Source organism: Sarcophilus harrisii, chromosome 5 (genome assembly GCF_902635505.1).
Source record: "Sarcophilus harrisii chromosome 5, mSarHar1.11, whole genome shotgun sequence".
In the NCBI taxonomy this organism is placed as follows: Eukaryota; Metazoa; Chordata; class Mammalia; order Dasyuromorphia; family Dasyuridae; genus Sarcophilus; species Sarcophilus harrisii.
The window spans coordinates 73,832,145-73,853,871 of NC_045430.1; positions in this window are offsets into that span (position 1 = coordinate 73,832,145).

Genomic DNA, 21,727 nt, shown 5'->3' on the forward strand with positions numbered 1-21,727 from the left:
TCACCAGCTACCTCATTATGCTGGTCATTCTTCTCTGGATGAAGTTCAGCTTGTCAATATCCTTTCTAAAAAATTGGTGCTAAGCTATTGATTAGAGAAATGTAAATTAAAACAACTCTAAGGTGCCATCTCATACCTCTCAAATTGGCTAAGATGACAAGAAAAGATAATGATAAATGTTGGAAGGGATGTGGAAAACTGGAATACTGATGGATTGTTGGTGGAACTGTGAACTGATCGAGCCATTCTGGAGAACAGTTTGGAACTATGTTCAAAGGGCTCTTAACCTGCATTCCCTTTGATCCAGCAGTATCAATACTGCATATGTATCCCAAAAAAATCATAAAAGAGGGGAAAGGACTTACATGTGCAAAAATGTTTGTAGCAGCTCTTTTTGTGGTGGTAAGGAATTGAAAATTGAGTGGATACCCATCAACTGGAATATGCTGAATAAATTATGGTATATGAAGGTAATGGAATATTATTTCTGTATAAGAAATGATGACCAATATGATTTCAGAAAAGCCTGGAAAGATCTACATGAACTGATGCTGAGTGAAGTGAGCAGAACCAGGAGATCATTATACAAAATAACAAGACTGTATGATGATCAAACTTAGTTCTTCTTAGCAATGTGATAATTTAAGACAATTCTAACAGACTTTGGTTGGAAAATGTCTTCTGCATCCAGAGAAAGAATTATGGAGACTGAATGAAGATTGAAGCATACAATTTTAACTTTTTAATTTTTTTCTTTCTCAAGATTTTTCCCTGTTCTGATTTTTCTTTCACAATGTGACCGATATAGACATGTTTAAAATGATCCTACATATATAATCTATATCAGATTGCTTTCTATCCTGGAGAGGGGGGAAGATAAGAGAGGAAGGGAGAAAGAATTTGGAATTCAAAATCTTTAAAAAAATGAAAGTTAAACACTATCTTAACATGTAATTAGAAAAATAAAATATTGAGAAAAAAAGAAAGAAATTGTGCTCAAAGTTGAATGCAATATTTTGTAAACATAATCACACTGGTTAAAATAGGAACCATAGAACGAACCTAGAATCCTCCTCTTCATGTAGGCCACAATCCTCAATAGGTTTGTGTGGTCTAGAAGTTAGAACATGGACCCCTTCCATATATGCATGATCTTAAATCACCCTGAAATGACTTCACATCAGTCAGCTTCCTGACTCCACCTACAAATGTAAAATGGCAGTCATAATCAAATTGCTTATGGTGATTTATTAGATTCATCCTTGCCTTCATTCCCCAAGATACAAAAGCAGGGAATATGGGGAGAAAGATCCCTAAACTTCAACTTCAGATTCTTCAATCCCTGCCAGAAGTCTACCTGACTGCTATCAGGAACTTGCTCAGATTTCCCTGTAGAATATAAATTTCTTGAGGTCAATAAGAGTTTCCATTTTAATCTTAATATCCCCACCTTTTCCCTTTCTTTAATCCCTACTGTTGGAATTAACATGGGGCTCATGAACATTTAAAAATTTTTTTTCATTTCAATATGACATATTTCCTTAGTAATCCTATGTATTTTACTTAATTTAAAATTAAATAATTTAAAAGTCTTACTCTAAGAAGTCAGCCATAGATTTTTACCAGATTGCTAAGTGGTACATCCTACAAAAAATATAGAATTGTTATTCTTGTGCAATGTAAGCTCTTCAAGAAATTGCTCATTTTTGTTTTACAATTCTCATCATAAAGAAGCAGCACTGACAGGACTTCTTAGCCCATGAAATTTTTTAAAAATATGATAACTAAAGGTCAGCTAGGTGGTACAGGGGATAGAACACCAACCCTGAAATCAGGAAGGCCCGAGTTCAAATTTGGTCTCAGACACTTAACACTTCCTAGCTGTGTGACCGTGGGCAAGTCACTTAACCCCAATTGCCTCAGCAAAAAATATAAATATATATATATAATAACTATTTCAAAATAATAATAAAAGTTATCATTTATTATAAGCCAACTACCATATTGAGTGCTTTTTAACATATATTATTTAATCCTCATAGCTCTGTGAGGTAGATTCTATTATTGTAAACATTTTACAACTGAGGAAAACAGAGGTAAAACCAAGATCATACATCTTGTAAATGTGTCCAGTTCAGAAGAGGTTATCTAGTGAGACATTTAAAAAGCACTTAGCACAATGTCTGGCACACAGTAGGACCTTAATAATTGCTCCTTAATTCCTTCCCCACCCCATAGTCCCCCACTCCCACCCAATAGTAGAGATGTCAGGCTGAACAGAAGTGGAAGTGACTGGTTGGGAGCTAGTTTGCCGTAAGCAGGACTTGGGATTTGTGCCCCTCAAATTAAACTATGTAGGTGGCCATTGCCATCTCTATCAGGGCTGCCTTGCTAATCTAAACATAAAACAAGTCCTTAGCCCAATGTCAGGCCAGCATGGGGAAAGGGGAAGAGAATTAAAAGTTGAAAGATGGCTGCTCTTACCATAATAAAAGCGGTCATTTTTCATGACTGACATGTCCATGGAAAGGCTGGGAATGATTACTTTGAAGTCATTCTTAACTGGGTACCCTCAGTACTGCATCAATTAAAAAAAGAAGGCATTCAAGGAAATCAGGGTGTTAAAAAAAAAGAATTTCTATAATAGGAGTACTTAACCTAGAGTCTGGGAACTTAAAAAAATTTTTTTTGGATAACTTTATTGCAGTATAGTTAATTTCCTTTGAAATCTTTTGTTTCTTATTTTGTGCATTTAAAACATGATTCTGGGAAAGGGGGCCATAGTTTTCAGCTTATCATGGCCAAATGGATCCATGTCCCATAGATTAAGAGCCCTTGGCCTAAAAGAACACTGAATTAAGAGTCAAGAGGCTCGACCTCTAGTTCTGACCATCTGACCTTTCACAAATCAGTCACTTTCTCTCACTGATCCTCAGTTTCTTCATGCTCAAATATGAGGGATTTGGATTATAATGCCTTCTCATAAGATATATAGCTTATTGAATAATAGAGTCTTTATTTTGCAAGAGATCACCCAGCAGAATCTAATTTGGAGCATGAATCTATTTTATAGCATTCCGATAAATAATCATCAACTACTTTTCAAAGATTTCCAATGGCAGGCAGCTCACTACAGTATTTCAAGGCAGCTTGTTCTACTGGACAGTCCTAATTGTTGGTCCAGCACAAAGCTAGCCAGATACCATTAGGCTGAAGCCACAGTCTTGTGAGGCAAAAGCATGAGATCTTGCCCTGAATTTATTACATTCATTCCATTTCCACAATAGAAAAACTAATCTCTCAGTGGTTCAGGTCAACTTCTCAGATTCCCAAGAAACAATTTTATTTCTAAATCCTATCCAATGTCATAAAAAGGGGAAAGGATCCCCATGTGTAAAATTGTTTGTAGCAGTCTTTTTTGTTGTGGTAAGGAACTGGAAAATTAGTGGATGCCCATCAGTTGGAGAATGGTTGAATAAATTGTGTTATGTGAATGTTATGGAATATTATTGTTCTATAAGAAATGACCAGCAAGATGATTTCAGAAAGGTCTGGAGAGACTTACATGAACCGATGCTAAGTAAAATGAGTAGAACCAAGAGAACATGGTACACAGAAACAAGAAGACTGTGATGATCAACTCTGATGGATGTGACTATCTTCAACAATAAAATGATTCAGATCAGTTCCAATGATCTTGTGATGCTGAGAGCCATCTGTATCCAGAAAGAGGACTTTGGGGACTCAATGTGAATCACAATATAGTATTTTTACCTTTTTTGTTGTTTGCTTGCTTTTTGTTTTCTTTCTCATTTTTTTCCCTTTTTGATCTGATTTTTCTTGTGCAGCATGATAGAGGAATTGCATGCATTTAACATATATTGGATTACTTGCTGTCTAGGGGATGGGGCGAGGGGAAGGGAGGGAAAAAAATTTGGAACTTTTTGCAAAGGTTTTGCAAGAGTGAATGTTGAAAACTATCTTTGCATATATTTTGAAAATAAAAAGCTATTATTAAAAAATCCAATCTATTGAATCATTCCCAGAGGAAGGAGGAAGAAATGAAAAAGTAGAGTACAAACATGAATTGGAAATATGAAAGGAAATTTGATTCCCACACAGAAAGGGGAAAACAACAAAGAAATGATTACAATCAGTTGAGAAGCTAAAATACAAGCCTTGATAGAGTTGTTGCTACAAGATTAGTCATTATTCATTTAACATTTTGCCTCCATTGAATACAGCTCCATCAATACCAAGGGGGCTGTTTTCTTTCCTATGCTTTATTTTTATGTGGATGACTCCCTCTCAACCAGTCTGTTCTCTCTGCATTTGCCTCAACTGTTCCAGTAATCAACGCTCTTCTCCTTGAGGAAGGTGCCAAGTGCTTTTTGATATGTTCCTGTATCAAAAGAAAAAAAAAAGACAAAAACAGAAATCAGTTTCATTATTGTAAACACAGGTCATTCATTTTCAGGAAGGGTCAGTTGAAGATAAAGGTATTGCCACTGTTGATGTTCTAAAGGTTCACTGAGAAGGAAAGGCTTGAGTAGCAAGCCTTTAGTATATCCTTGACGTTCTAGCTCAGCAACTAATAATCCTCACAACTAATAGGAAATAGAAGATATAGGTATCTTGGAGAGTAGATCAAAGGGCTTCTCCATCCCTAAAGGAGTAATATATCAGGGATTTTTCTTTATATTCAAAAGAATCCATGAAATAATTAATATGAATATTCTCTGCAACAATGAATATTGTAACTCATCCTTGTCTGCCCACCTTGTATGTCTCTTGTGTGTGGTCACTATTAAGCACCATGTTGGACCATCCAATGTACCAGGAACCTTCAACTCTTTCTGTTAAGATCACAAAAATACAAATAGAATACATAGGCTATTCATTGCAGTACATAAGCTATTCATATGCCTTGCTCATTATTTTTCATCATGCCTCTCTTTAATGGCAATCCTGTGTTTCAGTTCTTTGACTATCCTCATTTGTTAAATACTACAGTCTGTTTATATTCATCACAATTCTCTTCATTACTTCTGAGTAATATTCATTTTTTTAATTCTTTGAAATTTTTAATACCAACACTTTTAGATCATTGACTATTTTTAATGAACCTTTGTTTCTGGAAGAAGTTGAGATCACTGGAGGAGCTTTACAATTTTCTTTTTTTTATTGAAGTTTTTTATTTTCAAAACATAAGCAAGTAAATTTTTCAATACTGATCCTTGAAAAACTTGTGTTCCAATTTCCCCCCCTTATCTCCACTCTCTCTCCTAGATGGCATGTAATGTATATTAAACATCATTATTAATGTATATTATATATATATATATATATTAAACAATCATAAAATACATGATAAATCCAATATAGGCATACATATTTATATAACTTGCTGCACAAGAAAAATCAGATCAAAAAGTTTAAAAAATGAGAAAGAAAATATAATTCAAGCAAACCACAACAATAAGAGTGAAAATGCTATGTTGTGATCCACCTTCAGTTCCCACAGTCCTCTCTCTAGATGTAGATGGCTCTCATCATCACAAGACCATTGGAACTGGTCTGAATCATCTCATTGTTGGAAAGAGAATGTCCATCAGAATTGTACAATCTTTTTGTCTTGTACAATGATCTCCTTGTTCTGCTCATTTCACTTAGCATCAATTCATGTAAGTCTCTCCAGCCCTCTCTGAAATCATCCTGCTCATCGTTTCTTATAGAACAATAATATTCCATAATATTCATATACCACAATTTACCCAACCATTCTCCAATTGATGGGCATCCATTCAGTTTCCAGTTTCTGGCCACTACAAAAAGGGCTGCCACAAACATTTTTGCACATGTGGATCCCTTTATCTTCTTTAAGATCTCTTTGGAATATAAGTCCAATAGTAACACTGCTGGATCAAAGGGTGCACAACTTGATAACTTTTTGAGCATAGTTCCAAATTATTCTCCAGAATGGTTGGATGTGTTCATAATTCCACCAACAATGTTTCAGTGTCCCAATTTTCCCACATCCCCTCCAACATTTGTCACTATCTTTTACTGTCATCTTAGTCAATCTGAGAGGTGTGTAGTGGTATCTCAGAGTTGTCTTAATTTGCATTTCTTCAGGATCAATAGTGATTTAGAGCATCTTTTCATATGATTAGAAATGATTTTAATTTCTTTATCTGAAAATTATCTGTTCATATCCTTTGATCATTTATCAATTGGACAATGGCTTGAATTTTTATAAATTTGAATCAATTCTCTATATATTTTAGAAATGAGGCTTTATTGGACCCCTTGAATGTAAAAATGCTTTACTAGTTTATTGCTTCCCTTCTAATCTTGTCTGCATTTGTTTTGTTTGCACAAAAACTTTTTAACTTAATATAATCAGAATTATCTATTTTTTGTTCAATAATAATCTCCAGTTCCTCTTTGGTCATAAATTCCTTCCTTCTCCACAGATGATATTTACAATTTTCCAAAGGCAAACCTGCCTGATTTCCTCTCTCTTATTTAATTTTAGGCTTAACTCATTAACCATTTATAGTGTTTAACCAAGATATCTATCCTCACTAATGGGCTCTGCAAGATGTCTAGTTGCATGTCATAATTTGAAAAGACATTCTTCATCCATTTGGTTTTTCCTATGTGAATGATTAGGTCAAACTCTTCTGAATCACTATGGATGTCACTTAAGGAGTTCTACAATATTCAGGAATTGGTGTAACCAACACAGTTCTAACTATTCTGAAAAAAATCTAGAAGTAGTAACCATCAAGTAATAATCATCATTTCTATAGAGCTTTTTCTGGGAAAGGTTGTTGGGAAACAGATGTTGCCTTTTTTATGACTTGCTTGATTAAAAGATCATTAAACAAGGTTTTCTTCATTGTTAAAATTTTCAGAGGTATTTATAGTTTTAATACATGTATACAATCAGGTATAATACATCTACAGTATCTCTCCCCACCCCCAACATCTGTTAGTTTAAAACCCAGCCAGAAAAAGAAATTATATCTGACATAATTTTTTCTTGCTCAATCTATCATGCATTTTAATGTTTATCTTTTCTCTTCCTACGTTTTGGATCCCAAGAAAAACACACTAAAATATCAGCACAGGGAAACGTCTGCCAGCTAAGTATTTATTAAATACCTACTGTGTTCCAGAAATTTTGCTAAATGCTAGAGATAGAAAGAAAGACAAAAAATCCCCCTACCCTCACAGAGCTCACAGGGTAATGGAGCAGGCAACATGTAAGCAACTTCATACAAACAAATCATAGACAAAAAAATAAACTGAATGCATTTAAAAGGAAAGCATTAAGATTAAGGAAAGATTTCTTGCAAGTGGAACAAAAATTAGAAGGAAGCCAAGGAAGTCAGGACTTGATGATGGAGAGGGAGAAAATCCAGACATGAAGGACAGATCATGAAAATTTTCTGAGGAGGGAGATGGAAGCCTTCTATGGGGAGGAGGAGGAGGAGAAGATATAAGAATTTACTGGAAAAGTGGGAAGGGGCCAACTTATTAAGAGCTTTAGAAAACAAAATGGAGGTGGTAATTTGTTGAATAGTCAACATGGTTTGAATTGTACTTTAGGAAGATCAATTTGAGAGGACAGATTGGAGTGAAGAGAGACTTGAGATAGGAAGAGCAACCAAAAGGCTACTGTAACAGACCATACATTAGGTGATGATGCCCTCCATCAGGATAATGGCAGTTTCAGAGGAAGGAAGAAGTGAATATAAGAAATCTTATATGGAAAGAGGAATGGAGAATGTTAGTAGCTTCCTTCAAAATGCCAAGGCTTTGAGGAGACAAGGTGAGTCAAAGAGATGGCCAGCCATGCTAGCATTTTCCTTCCTGAAATAGTGATGATCCCCCATCTGAACCTTTGCTGTAACAAATGATTTTCCCCTTCATCTCAGCCCCCAACTTCCCCCTACACAATACAGTTCTCTGTAGACTTCTTGGTACTCACCCAGCCTAAATTTGGGGTTTCTATCTGTCTTGTCCAGGCCTTTTGCATTCAGCCTTTACTACCCTAAGGTAAGAATACCTTAGGGTAGGGATTGCCCTTTCCCCTCCTATTCTGAGATATTTGTATATGCTTTCCAAATGCTCACCAACCATCTGTTTAAAAATACATTTAATAATTGAGTCAGGCATAGAAGTAGACCTTTTGAGCTTAAAGTTTGAATTTTTTTCTTTCCCATTTTGAAAATCAGGATACGTGTTTTATCTGCAAATCTCCCATTTTCATCTTTTTTTTTAGGGAATACATATGAAGGTCAATTCTTTTAGTGTCCTGGGAAATGCTTCATCTAGGCTAGGTAACTTGAATTTACTGAGGACAAGATAGTCCTTCTTGCTCTCTTAAAATCTCCTCATCTGCTTTATTTTAGCTTTTAATTGCCTACTAAATATTTTGCCCCTTCTCCCTGTCCTTCCCAATCTGAAGAATGTTCTCCTTAATAGAGAAAACTGAATTTCTGTGATTCCAAGTATGACAATTTTTTTCTATTATTAGAAATTCCTTTGGGTCAAAGGCTCTCCAGTTACCTTTGCAATGTAAATAATCCTAAATTTTAGTAACAAACTCAGCCTTATTATCAATTTGCAAATTAGAGGGAGATTTTCAGATCCTTTCCAGATAAGGAATGAAGAAGGAGTCCAGGGAGGGGAATCTGAGTAGATGGGAAGAGGGTACGCCTGGAGGAGGGTGGGATGGATGCCACCAACTGGGAAGAAAGGTATACAAAGAATCTCCTTCCCCTTCTTTACAAGTTTGCCTAGGCCTGGATTTGGTTATAATATTTAGGTTTCCTTGTTTATCTTCTGTCAAAGGAAAATTAGATATCACATTCTATCAAGTCACTTAAAAACCCCCACTGATGTACAATTCCAGGGCACCAAGGGAGTGTTTGATTTAAAATAATGTATTTCTGTAACTGAGATAAACATGCAGTACCCCCAGAGAGTCCTCAGATAGCTTTTCTCTAGTTTAATGTCAAGGAAGATCTGAAATGTGTTTATATTGCTTCCCTTCGAAGAGGTTATCAAGGCCTTTTTCATCACCTTGGAGGGAAAACAAATGATCAAGGGATGGGTGACCCCTGGTCCTTTATATATCTCCTTCTTGGTGTGTCAAGAGACTTTACAGCAAGGCCAGACCAGTTAATTATTTTCTTCTAAATCAATCAGCCCTTTTAATGAAGTGTGATAGAGCTGCTCTATCCATATCTCTAAGATAAAGTTTGTTCTATTCTATTTCTCAGAAGTTTGTTTTATAGCCAATTCACCCATTCCTTTCCTTCCCCCCACCCTTTACCCCTTACCCCTAACCCATAGAAAGGCAAAAACCATTGTTCACTTGGGTATCCTCCAGATACTTTAAACACTAAAATCAGATCTGGCCCCAGACACTGGGCTGCCTCTCCAGGCAGTGATGTCTCCATACCTACCTGTGATTTGAGGGAAGCTGAAAGACAGGCCTCCCCCCAATCTCTTCCCCACTGGCTTGCCAAATCCAGGACCTGGAATTCCTTTCTTGTCTATAGGAAGCCTCTTAAAAAGAGCATATGTCGCCCAGTAACACATTAAGCTTTTAGCACCCATTATCACTTTGTCACAGATTAGTTATCAGATTAGCCAGCTAACACCTAACTTGAAGGAGAACAAGGTCCTCAGGGTGGGGTATAGGAAAGACTCATTTTGATTAGAGGGAGGGGAGAGGCGCTGTGAAGGGGCAGAGAAGGAAAAGGTCTGGAACCAATTTTAGGGCTTCACCAGGCCTGCCTTCCCCAGGAATATTCTTGTCTGTCCTTCCTAAAGAGGAACCATGGTTTATGAGAGGAAGATGTGCAGAGAGGGGACAGACTGATGTCAGAGAATTTGGCTCCAAAGAAATCAAGGGGAAACCAGCAGCCCTAGGGAGGTAGAAGGTACTAAAAGAGGACAGACATGTTTATATAGAAATAAAAAAATCTTGCCTACTTCATAATTTTTCCTTGGGCCAGTCCCTTTCAGGTTCCGAGTAATTATGATGTTCAACTCCTCTCATCTCCAAGTGCCTGAGATAATAACTGGGAAGCAAATTTAAAATCTCAAGGTGGCTTCAATAGGAAAAAAAATTTAAAGGGAAAGAAAAGGGAAGGGAAAAGGAAAGAAAAAAGAAAGAGAAGGGAAGGGAAGGGAAAGGGAAAGGAAAGGAAAAAGAAAAGGGAAAAAGTAGGGAAGGAAAAGGAAAAGGAGAAGAAAGGTAAAGGGAAGGGAGGGGAAAGGAAAAGAAATAAAAGGGAAGAAAAAGGGAAGGGAAAAGGGAGGAAAAGGGAGGGAAAAGGAAAGGAAAAGGAAGGAAAGGGGAAGAGAAAGGGAAGGGGAAGAAAAGAGGAAGGGAAAAGGAAAGATTACTGATAGCAACCAAATATGCAAATATGCACCTAGAAACAGGCTCACCTCCCTACCTTGTTGATTACCTCACTTCTTTGCTATTTTCTCTCTTTTGCCTCAAGAACCAAAATTGTAAAGCTTTACCTCTCGGAAACAGATGGGGAGTTTGTGGGTCTCCATTTGCTCTCTGACAGTGGCCCAAACCAGATGTTTCCAAGAAAACCCTCACAGCCCCTTCTCCCATTATGCCCCTAAATGCACAGCAGATTCTGGGTTTGGGATAGTGGGGGAAGGTTTATAGTCTTCCTGACCACAGGGTCAAGTAGCCTTGGGCCTGATGGCTTCAACTTGAAAAATCTGTCTTGAAAATTTTCTCTCAAAGGAAAGGAAAACCTTACCCAGTATGGACTCAGGCTGCTTTTTCTCCTGATTCAGGGGGATGGGGAAGAATGAGAAAGTCCTATCCCTTACTATCATTTGAATTTTTGTGCCTGAGAGGAAACTAGGCACAAGGGAAAAGAATCCTGCCTCTAGGATCTGAGTTCAAGTCCTATCCCCTCAGAGTATCTAGAACATAGTAAGCACTTACAATATACTTGGTTCTTTTCTTCTTCCTATTTCACCCTTGGAACCTCAGTTTCTTTATCTGCAAAAAAAAAAAAAAATGGTTGAACTAGATATCCTTTTATTACTTTGCTTACAGAAGGGAAGATTTAGAGCTAGAAAGCACACCAAGTCATCTGGTCCCACCCATTTGTTTTGCAGTAGAAGAAACTAACCTCCAGAGAATCTAAATACACACAAGGAGTACATGGCAAATCCAAGTGTTCTGACTCCTAATTCTGTACTATTTTGACCATACCATATACCCACTTTGGTGCTGAGCATCCATAGGTGATTACTTATATTTTTATAGTTTCAAGTTCTTTAGGCAACAAAGAGTAGACATGGGAAGTGCTGACTTTCATCTTGAGCTCTCATGACTTTCTGTGTCTGCCTTTTAAAAGTCAGCTACTTTTCTCTATTTTGAAAGAGATGTTATCTTTTAAACAACTGTCATCATTCTTAGCTTTCTATCTTATTATAACTCTTCCCAGTTCTGAATTTTTGTTATTGAGTCATTTTCAATTGTGTCTGACTCTTCATGACCCCATTTAAGGTGTTCTTGGCAAAGGTATTGGAAAGATTTGCCATTTCCTTTTCCAATTCATTTTATATCTGAGGAAACTGAAGCAAACAGAATTAAGATACTTGCCCAGAGTCCATTCTGAATGTCAACTATTAAAAAAACAGTAGAGCATTTGTCTAGTGACCTTTGTGGCAAGCTATATGTTCCATACTTTTCTATAGGGGTTGGGAAAGTGAAGAATTGGGGAATGGGGGTGTCAGGCCCTGGTCTTATGGTCTAGCATCATGAGTTTGCCGAGTTATTCTGTCTGTACCTTGATTTTTACATAGTTAATTGTATTGTCTCCCTCATTAGCTCCTTCACTCTTTAGAATCGGGGTACAAAGACAAAAAAGTCCCATTTCTCAAAATACACTGTGAGTATAAGCAGTTTCCCTCCTTTTACCCACAAAATAGTATCCATACCACCTTTTAATATATGGCTTAAAAATCTATCCTCTTCTAGAATATTTCCATAAATAGCTAGAATATAAAATAAAAGATGTCTACCCACAAAACTAGCAGTGTCATAACATATGCATTAAGCAATCAGGGCAGTAACATCTGAGGGCAAGACTTCCTCCCTTGCCATCACCCAGAATGACTTCCCTCAAGCTGTGATCTCTAGGATTCTAGACCATGTCAACCCTCAACATGGTCCTTCTCCTATAAGTCCCGATGAATCAAGGGATGAACTCTCTAAATGAAGGAAAGCCCCTCTCCCATCTAGAAAGACTTGTACCAACAATCAGAATCCTCATTCCTCTGCTTAGCATCTTCCCTGCCTTCCTCCATCAATCAAATCTGTGTGCACAATATTTCCTAGTTATCCCTCTGATGACTAAAATGTTCCATCCGTTATGCTTATGCTACAAATGTTATATTGTCCTGTCTATTAAAAGACATCAAGGTCATCTGAATTATACATCTGATTTCTATTACAGAAACTCCAAATTGCCTGGCATGGTGCCATGCACTTAGTGGGGACTAATAAATGTTAGTCAGCATTGAAAATGGCCTTGGGTTCCTTCTGCCATTTCTAGGGCTTGGTGGGAGGTAGGAATGCTTATTAGGGAAAGTTGGATGGGAAAGAGCAGAGTCATATCTCTGCAAGATGTAGACTACCTTACTATGTCAGTATGAATAATCTCAACAAAAACGAACTCTTCAGAATTTAGTCAAAAGATAAGATACTGAAAAAGTCATAGATTTAGAAATAGAAAGAAACCTAATCCACGCCCCCCCCCCCCCCTCTCAGTTTTCTAGTTGAGGAAACAGAAGTCCAGAATGGGAAGTGAGTTATCTAAAATCACATGGGCACTGGTGGAACTGAGATTTGAACTTGTGTCTTCTAATTCCAAATCCAGCAATCAGCTGAGTCCCATGTCACCTGTCAAGGAGATAAAAAGAGAAGAGAAAAGAAAAACTTGAAGAATTGTATGAAACTTTTTGAATAATCTAAATGCAGATAAAAGATATTTCTGTTTATTTCTGTTGAAACATGAAACAGATATCAATTCTATTTCTATGGAATTAATTTTTCTATAAAATTTCCATAAAATAAAAATAAATCAACATGGTATTATGGGCATAGATATTTACACATGAGGCTAACAATAAATTAGGAAGACATCACTTGATGTTGTGCAAAAAAGCATTGTCCTTAAGAGTTGTGGAGATCTGAGTTTGAATTCTGATCTTGCCACTTAATAGCTGTATCAATGGGGTAATTCCCATAAGTATCACCATTTTCATCCTCATGATCTTCCTCATTATCCTTATCAAATGTGATTTTCCTAAAGCTCAGACCTGACTATGTTATGCCTTGTTCAATAAATTTCAATGTCTCCCTATTCCCTTGGGATCAATGATTAATTCCTTCGTTTGCAAAAACAAACAAACAAACAAAAAAAACTTGTTCTTATCTTTCCAGTCTTATTACACATTACTCTTCTCTATTTTTCAGTATATAGTAACCCTTCTCCCCACCTTTTTTTGTTATTTCTTTCATTCATGTTACTTATAGTATTTTTTCTTTGAGTTGGAAATCTGGAATTTTAGACATGCCATTCCTGGATATTTTCATTTGGGAATTTCTTTCAGGAAGTGACAGGAATCTTTCAACTTTTACTTTGCCTTCTCTTTTTAATATATCTAAACAGGTTTCTTTTATGATTTCTTAAAATGTGGTATCCAGATTTTTGTTTGGTCATAGTTTTCAAGGAATGTGATGATTCTTAAATTATCTCTCTTTGACCTATTTTCCAAGTAAATTGTTTTTGATAATGTATTTTTACATGCTCTTCTAGTTTTTCAATCTTTTAAGTTTGTTTTAATTTTTTTTGTGTGTGAGACTTCTTTGTATCTCAATTAAAAGTAAGAATTGTTATATCCTTAATCTTGCTATAACTCACAAGTCTTCTACGGTACTAGCCATACTCTGTTCTAGAAGCTGCTACTGATGTCCTCTCCTAGAATCTATAGCTTAGGACTGGTAGTGCAATACAGGTCTAGTCTCTGACTCCTTTGTTCAGTCATCAAACAGGAGTACCTTTTTGCTACCTTGATCAGCTCTCACAGGACTTACCTGGATACCAAAAATTGTGCTAGTTTCAGACCTCCAGGAAAATCTCTGGGTAACCTTCTCAGATGCTGTACAGTCTCCCTCTTTGAACAATTATTCATTAATAAGAATTGGTCCTATCTATTGCTTATGTAACACAAGAGGAATACTGGATTCACCTCTGGAGGGCTGTAAGGTATACACACACTACTCATCCCCCTGTCTCCTCATTTAGTAACCTATTAGGATCCAATTCCACTTTGGAGTTATATCAAAGCTCATTCCATCTGCAAGGCACATAAAGATTAAAAAAAAATAGCGTGATCCCTGCCCTCAAGAATCTTTATCAGAAGATAGCATGTGTCTACCATGTATCAGGATAAAGATAGAAGGGGAAGAAAATGGAATACTTTTTTTGGGGGGGGAGCAGTATAGATTACTGCCATCAAAAACATAGCTTTTTCTTTTCAGCCAAAAGATCTAGCAAGAAAGATGGCATTGAAAACATTGGGAGAATCAAGTGGTGGTGGCCTGGAGAACTGTTCCTTTTAATTGTCTTTGTGATAGATCTCACAGCTAAATACTAGGCTCAACAGATGAGAATCCAGAAATTGAGTCCCAGAGAGAATGGATGATTTGCCTAAAATAACACAGCTGATAGATGGCCAAGCTAGAATTACAAGTCAGGTCCTCTGTCTCAAAATCTGGTGCCCTTCCCAGCACTGCCTGAGAAGTGAACAGACAGCCAGCATATTTCTTATGTGTTGCCAGGACTTGCATTCCTATTTTAAGACTGGTACCATTTATGCCCTTTGTATATGGGCCACCCCCACTTCACTAAGCTCTCCACCAAGAAAAAAAAGCCTAACTAAAGAATCCTGAAAGGTTTTCCAGGAACCACTTATGTGGGAATGGATACTTCAGAATCAAACACATTCCCCTAATTACCTGCAGGGTTATAGCTAGCACAGTGGGAAACATACATATCACAGCCCAGAGCTGCCACCACATTTCTCCAAAGTTACCCTGAGGTCTGGAGCCCTTTCAGCCATCCTGGGCCAGGTTCCAGGTCTCTAGTTTCAGGTGGAAACCGGAGAGGAAACAGGGTGGTTTTGACTGAATTGCACCTTGAAGGCATCTTTCTTTCTTTCTTTCTTTCTTTCTTTCTTTCTTTCTTTCTTTCTTTCTTTCTTTCTTTCTTTCTTTCTTTCTTTCTTTCTTTCTTTCTTCCCTTCTTTCTTCCTTCCTCTCTTTCTTTCTCTCTTTCTCTCTCTCTTTTCTCTCTTTCTTTCTTTTCTCTCTTCCTTTCTTTTTTCTCTTCCTCTTTGTTTCTCTTTCCTTTTCTTCCTTTCTTCTTCCTCTTTTTTCTTTCCCTCTATTTATTCTCTTCATTCCTTCCTTTCTTCTTTCTGCTCTTTTTACTTTCTTTCTTTTTGCTATCTCTTTCTTAGATTCTTTCTTTCTTTCCCTCCCTGCTCCCTCCTTTCTTTCCTCCATCCCTTCCTTCTTTTTTCCCTCCCTCTTTCCTTCCTTCTTTCCTTCTCTTTTTATTTCTTTCTCTTTCTTTCTTCCTTTTTCTTTTCCTCTCTTCCTTCTTTCTTCTTTCCTTTGTTCTTTCTCTCCTTTCCATTCCTTCTTTTCTCTTTCTTATATTTCTTCCTTTCCTCCCTGTTCCCTCCTTTCTTCCCTCCATCCCTTCCTTCTTTCTTCCTCCCTTTTCTCCCTTCCTCCCTACTTTCTCTCTCCCTTTCTCCTTCCCTTTCTCCTTTCCTTCATCCCTTTCTCCCTTCCTTCCTTCCACCCTCCCTTCCTCTTTCCCTCCTTCCCTTTCTTCCTTCCTTCCTTTTTTCTTTCTTTTTTTTCTGTTTCTCTGTCTCTGACTCTGTCTCTCTGTGTCTCTCTGTGTGTGTCTGTCTCTGTTTCTCTGTCTGTCTGTCTGCTTCTCTCTCTATTTCTTTTTAAAATTCTGAGTAGACCTTGACCTCCAAACAGAGGCAGGCAAAGTAATGGACAAACCCAAACAGTCACAGAATGTGCCTTCAGAAGCCCCTGTGAAACTTCACGGCTGAGTTACTGCAGCTCTCATTCAAAAACGGAAGTGGAAAGCCAAATAAAGTCACTCCGTGGAGGTCCTGGGGACTTAACATTGAGCAGCCATCAGAACACCAGAGGAATGCATCATGATTCAAGTTATTACAATAAATACCTAAGAAAGCAATAAGGATTTGGCACTTAGAATAAAGCATTGGCAAGATATCTCAAAGACTTCTGCCTGCTGTAAGAGGATGCTGGAGACATTTCTTTGAGCCCTATACATTAGCAGTGTTATCTATAGTAGCAAAGCAGTTACTCATCAGGCTTATTAAATGATGTCAAGCTTTTATTGTTTTCTTCTAGGAGAGGCATTTGAACGGAGGATATTTTTCTCCCAATGTGTCCACACCAGCCTGATCCTGGAAGATGAAACACATACCTTGAGCATTACAGAGCCAGGGTACACCTTTTTTTCCAAGACAGTCAGTAGAGTGAATCATTTCAGAAAAGAGGTGCTGAAAACTTAAACAAGTGCTCTCTTGATTTAACACTGGGCTTAATTACAGAACAGACTCCTCAGAGACACGGGCAAGTTAAGGCAAAACATGTTTTATGGAGCAAACATTTAAGGAACAATAAAAGAAGACCAAAAGACCAATTTACTAAGCCCCTCTTGGACTGAAAAATAACAGCAACAGTAGCAGTGGTTGCAGTAGTACTAGTATATTTACCTAGCACTTTAAAGTCTGCAAAATACTTTATACAGGTTATCCCATTTGATTCTCTGAAATGGGTGCTATTATTATCTGTTTTACAGATCAGGAAACTGAGGCTGAGAGAAGTTGAAGTGACTTGTTTTAGGTTTCATAGCTAGTGAGTGTTTAAGGCAGGGTTTGAACTCAAGTCTTTCTGAGTCCAAGACTAGCGCTCTATTCACTGAACCAACTCATTGGTTTGCAAAAGGGAAGCTTCTGATTCTTACCTTTAGAAAAAGAATGATCAAAAAATGTCTCTCTTGGTGTGGGCCAAAAAAACAGCACAGTTAATATGTTCATTTTGAAGTTTAAATATTAGAGGTTAGTTAATGAAACTTTAGAACCCTTTAGAGGGGTGACCCAATCATAGCTTCCTAACAAAAGAGATGGGGAAACCAAAATCTAAACTCTTCTGAACTTCATTTCAGATACAGTACTCAGAACTAAACTACTCAATTTTTGTAACTCCTGTCCTGAGTCCAGATTAGTGATCAATACATTGATAAAACTGTTAATGTAATTATTAAGTAATGGCAGGAAATTGCTACTATCAATTATAATATAGATTGCTTAAATCTCTTAGTCATCATAACAATGTCAAAATTCCAGTGAAATCTTTACATTCCTACCCTTAAGATAATGAGATTCAGTTGACTGGACATACTTTTGGTGCCCATGCCCCCCACCCCTGAGATGCTGTCTTGTGAGGGAGCCCACCTCAAGCTGAATCTCACCTTCCAGTATCTTTGCCCCTTTCCAATAGAGATTCACAGTATAAAGGTCAAAATAGCCAGAATGAAGTAGCTTTCCTTGCCTGGATTGCCGAAAACCACTAAGGGCTCATGATTTGTTCCATTATATATTTTCTTCCCCATTCCTCCTAAAACTATAAAAACTTTTTCATGGGTTCTTTGGTTGGGAAATCCACTGAACATTTCCCAGGATGGCAGGTTTGCTACCCTGTTATCTCAATTAAATGCAGTTCCTCAAATTATGAGTTTGATTTATTTCAGCACTTGACAACATCAATATAAATTTATTAGGCATCTATTATGTGTCAAGCAATATCTCAAGGTGTAGATATGCAAAGCCAAAAGCAAAATAGATCTAGTCTCCAAGAAGTGAACATTCTAAGAAAAAAGACATTACATACATATTTAGTTAGAGTCACTCCTAAACATTTGCACATTTAACTTTTGTGACTTCAAGTATTAGCATGATTTTACTATTAACTTCACTTTCACTTTCGTGTTAACAAAAATGAATATTTATGACACAGAAAAAAATGAGAGGCACAATTCAGGCAAATTTGTGGAGTGGCTGGTATCCTAGTCTTGTTCATTCTATCATTGTAGATGGTCATTCATCAGGAGTGAATGAGGTGATGTTGGGACCTTGCCACTGTTAGTGTTTTCCAAGAGCAGTGGCTAAAGTCCCAGCAATCTCTCCCTTGGTTTTCAAAGGGCAGCCAAAGTAGAGAGATTTAAGTAGTGTACTAATGTATGAAATCAATGGTTGTTTTATTGTTTTAAATTGAGATGTTAGCACAAAAGATCAAAAAAGTTTAGGAAATTCCTAGTGAGAAAAATGTTTTGCATGTTAACAATTTTATTTTGAACATTGCATTTATGGATTATTTCATGGTTATTGTGTTAGGAAAAATGCATATTATTAGAATTAATGTATTTGATGTAAAAAAAAATTATGTGTAGAAAAGCATTTTCAGCAATCTCTAGCAAAAGATTATAGTTTTTGATGGTCATGAGAATTTAACTCCCTATTTCCCACAGGTTCAATGTATTAACATTTATGTTTTTAGTTTTATGTCATTTTCTAAAAAATGTTACCTCCACACAAGTTAAAGATTGACTGTATATGCAATAATAATAATAGCTGCACTACATATAGCTGGCTCCAGACCCCAAGTCATACTTCACCCTTGGTCATTGTTCTGCCATGTTGCCTTGCTTATGTTACAGCAACAGAACCCTTAAAATTGGACTTCCAAAGAGCATATGATAAATTAGAACTAAGCCACTCACTTTTGGAACTCCATTTCTGAGTCCAAGCTATTCCAACTGGTGAAATCCCACTACCATGTTTCATCTTGGTCATATACTTAACTTTACTTTTCCACACCAATCCTCCCTTATTTTCTCTGGCTAGTTAACAGTAGTCAAATAAACACTGCAATTAATTCTGGAAAGAAGGTGTCAGTCACTTGACATATAGCTCCCATCAACATCTTTGTGACTTTCTAGACCAAAGCATCCTTCCCTACCCCTCTATATGAGCATCTCTCCTGATTAGAACATAAGCTTCTGGAGGGCTGGAACTGCTGCTCTTTTATATTTGTCTTCTCCAATCCTTGCCACAATGCCTGACATAAAGTGAGTACTTAGTGAAGTGGATTTTGAAACCAATTTATTTTCTTGTTTTATTAGGAACAATAAATACTATTTATTTATTATTATTATTATTATCAGCCATAACCAAGTCTCAGACTATTCTGCATATATAAAATGATGTAAGGAGACTGTATTATCAGCCTCCATTGTCTACTCTCCCACTTCTAAAACTGTCTAGTTAATATTTTTAAACATCTTTTATCTCCCCAGCTCCTTCCTATTTTCCCCCCATTCTTCCCCTGTCTATAAAAATCAGCCCTTTCCCAAAGCTCAAAATCACCTTTGGATTTTGTCCACGACCTTTCCCTGCAAATAAAGGTACCTTTTGTCAAAGAGACCACCATTGTGAATTCATCACAAACACCTTTCACTTTGCACCTCACCTTTTGAATCAGTAACTGCTCTCCTGACCCTCATCACTTAATAAATTCTTTTTCATTGCTCACTAAAATAGCTGAAGGAAACAATTAAGTCTGGCTGCATTTCAGTATCTTAGTCTTTAATGATGAAAGAGACCTTAAGGTCATCTAATCTAGCTCTTTGTGGGATCATAGGATCACACAAATATAAAGCTGTAAGACACTTTAATATTCATCTACTTCGGGACCCTCATTTTAGAGATGACTGTTAAGAAATAATTGTGTGTTCTCCACAACATTTAGCATACAGTAGGTGCTTAAAAATGTTTATTGATTGATGAAGTAACTAAGGGCTAGAGAGAAGCATTTTGCCCAAGACAATACTGGTAATGAATAAGAAACGAGATTCAAAACCAGGTACTCTCACTTCAAAATCAGTATTCTTTCAAACTACATTTTGATCATGTAGACAGAATCAAAGAATGAATTTTTTCATAACAGAACTAATTGATGATGACATGGTTTCTTGGGCAGATGTACCTGTTGAATTCCCTTAGTTCTTTGCGTGTGTGTGTGTGTGTGTGTGTGTGTAATGGAGGTAAATTACTTGCCTAGTCACACAGCTATTAAGTATTTGAAGCTATATTTGAACTCAGGTCCTCCTGATTCCAGGGTCAGTGCTCTACCCACTGTGCCGATTACCTGCCTTAGCATTTTGCTTTCAAATGTACAGCTCAGGAAACAAAAGTGAGGGACATGTAAATTATTTGTTTTTCTATGCCAGGGCAATATACCATTCACACTAAGCCCAACCTATTTTAAGAAAAAGAAAATCTGATCTGCATTTTCCCTGGGAACCAGAGAAGAATACAAAACTATTTCAAGAAAAAACCAAGAAAATGAGCTGTTAGAATCATTAAATACCATTTTCATATGTGGAATTCATTCTCATGGAGCAACTGTGGAGAAAGGGTCAGAGAGTAAGTTATTTCTCTCAAAGTCACATAGATAGTTATTAGCAGAACTGGGACTTTAATCTAGTCTCATCTTTTCACTACAATATGCTTACTGCTTGCCTAAACTCTATATTTTGGCACAAAGATTTCTTTGGGATGAATGCAAGGTAGTGGAAAGAATCTAGTATTTTAGAAACTTTTTTCAAGAGCATTTTGCAAACCTTGAAGCTGCCTCCATGGGAAAAAACATACAGCTTCCTAAGATAAATTGTTCTATCATTTCTGGACAGCTTGTATTGATAGATGCTTCTCCTGACATAGAGAGAGCCTAAACTTGCCTCTCTCAGCCTTCCATCTTTTGCTTTTAATTTTTCCCTCCAGAACCACTGAGTTTCTAAAATATTTCTACCTTTTTATTTTAATTTTTTTCTAGTCATGTCTTCCCCATATTGTGTTTGTATAGTTGATTTTTTTTAACCCAAGTGTGAGACTTGTAATTCTATTAACTTCCATCTCATTAGATTTGGCTAAGTAGTTCAGTAGATAGAGTACCAGGCTTGGGAATGAGTTGTCAGGAAGACTCATTTTGCTGAGTTCAAATCTGGAATTTGGTAGCTATGTGATCCCTGAGTCCCTTAATCCAGTTTGCCTCAGTTTCCTCATCTGTAAAAAGAACTGGAGAAAGAAATAGCAAAGTAATTCAATATTTCTGACAAGAAAATCCCAAATGGGGTCATAAAGAGTTGGACATGACTAAAAACAACAGACATTAGATTCACCTCACCACTCTAGCCTGTCAAGATCTTTTGGGGGTTCAGCCTCTGTATTTCAAAATACCTCACTATTTTATGGCATCTGCAAATCTGATAGCATGGTATCTCTACTTTTATCCAAGTCACTGATCAAAGTGTAAAAAGTTTAAAGGGGGGGTTGATGACATCCCTATAGACTCCTAGAACTAGGAGGAAACTCAGGAGGTTGCTTATTCCTCTTTGACAAAGCAGAGAGAGAATCATAGACTATAAGAGATGATTTCCTTACTTCTCATACCTAACCAAGAATTCATTCTCCATCT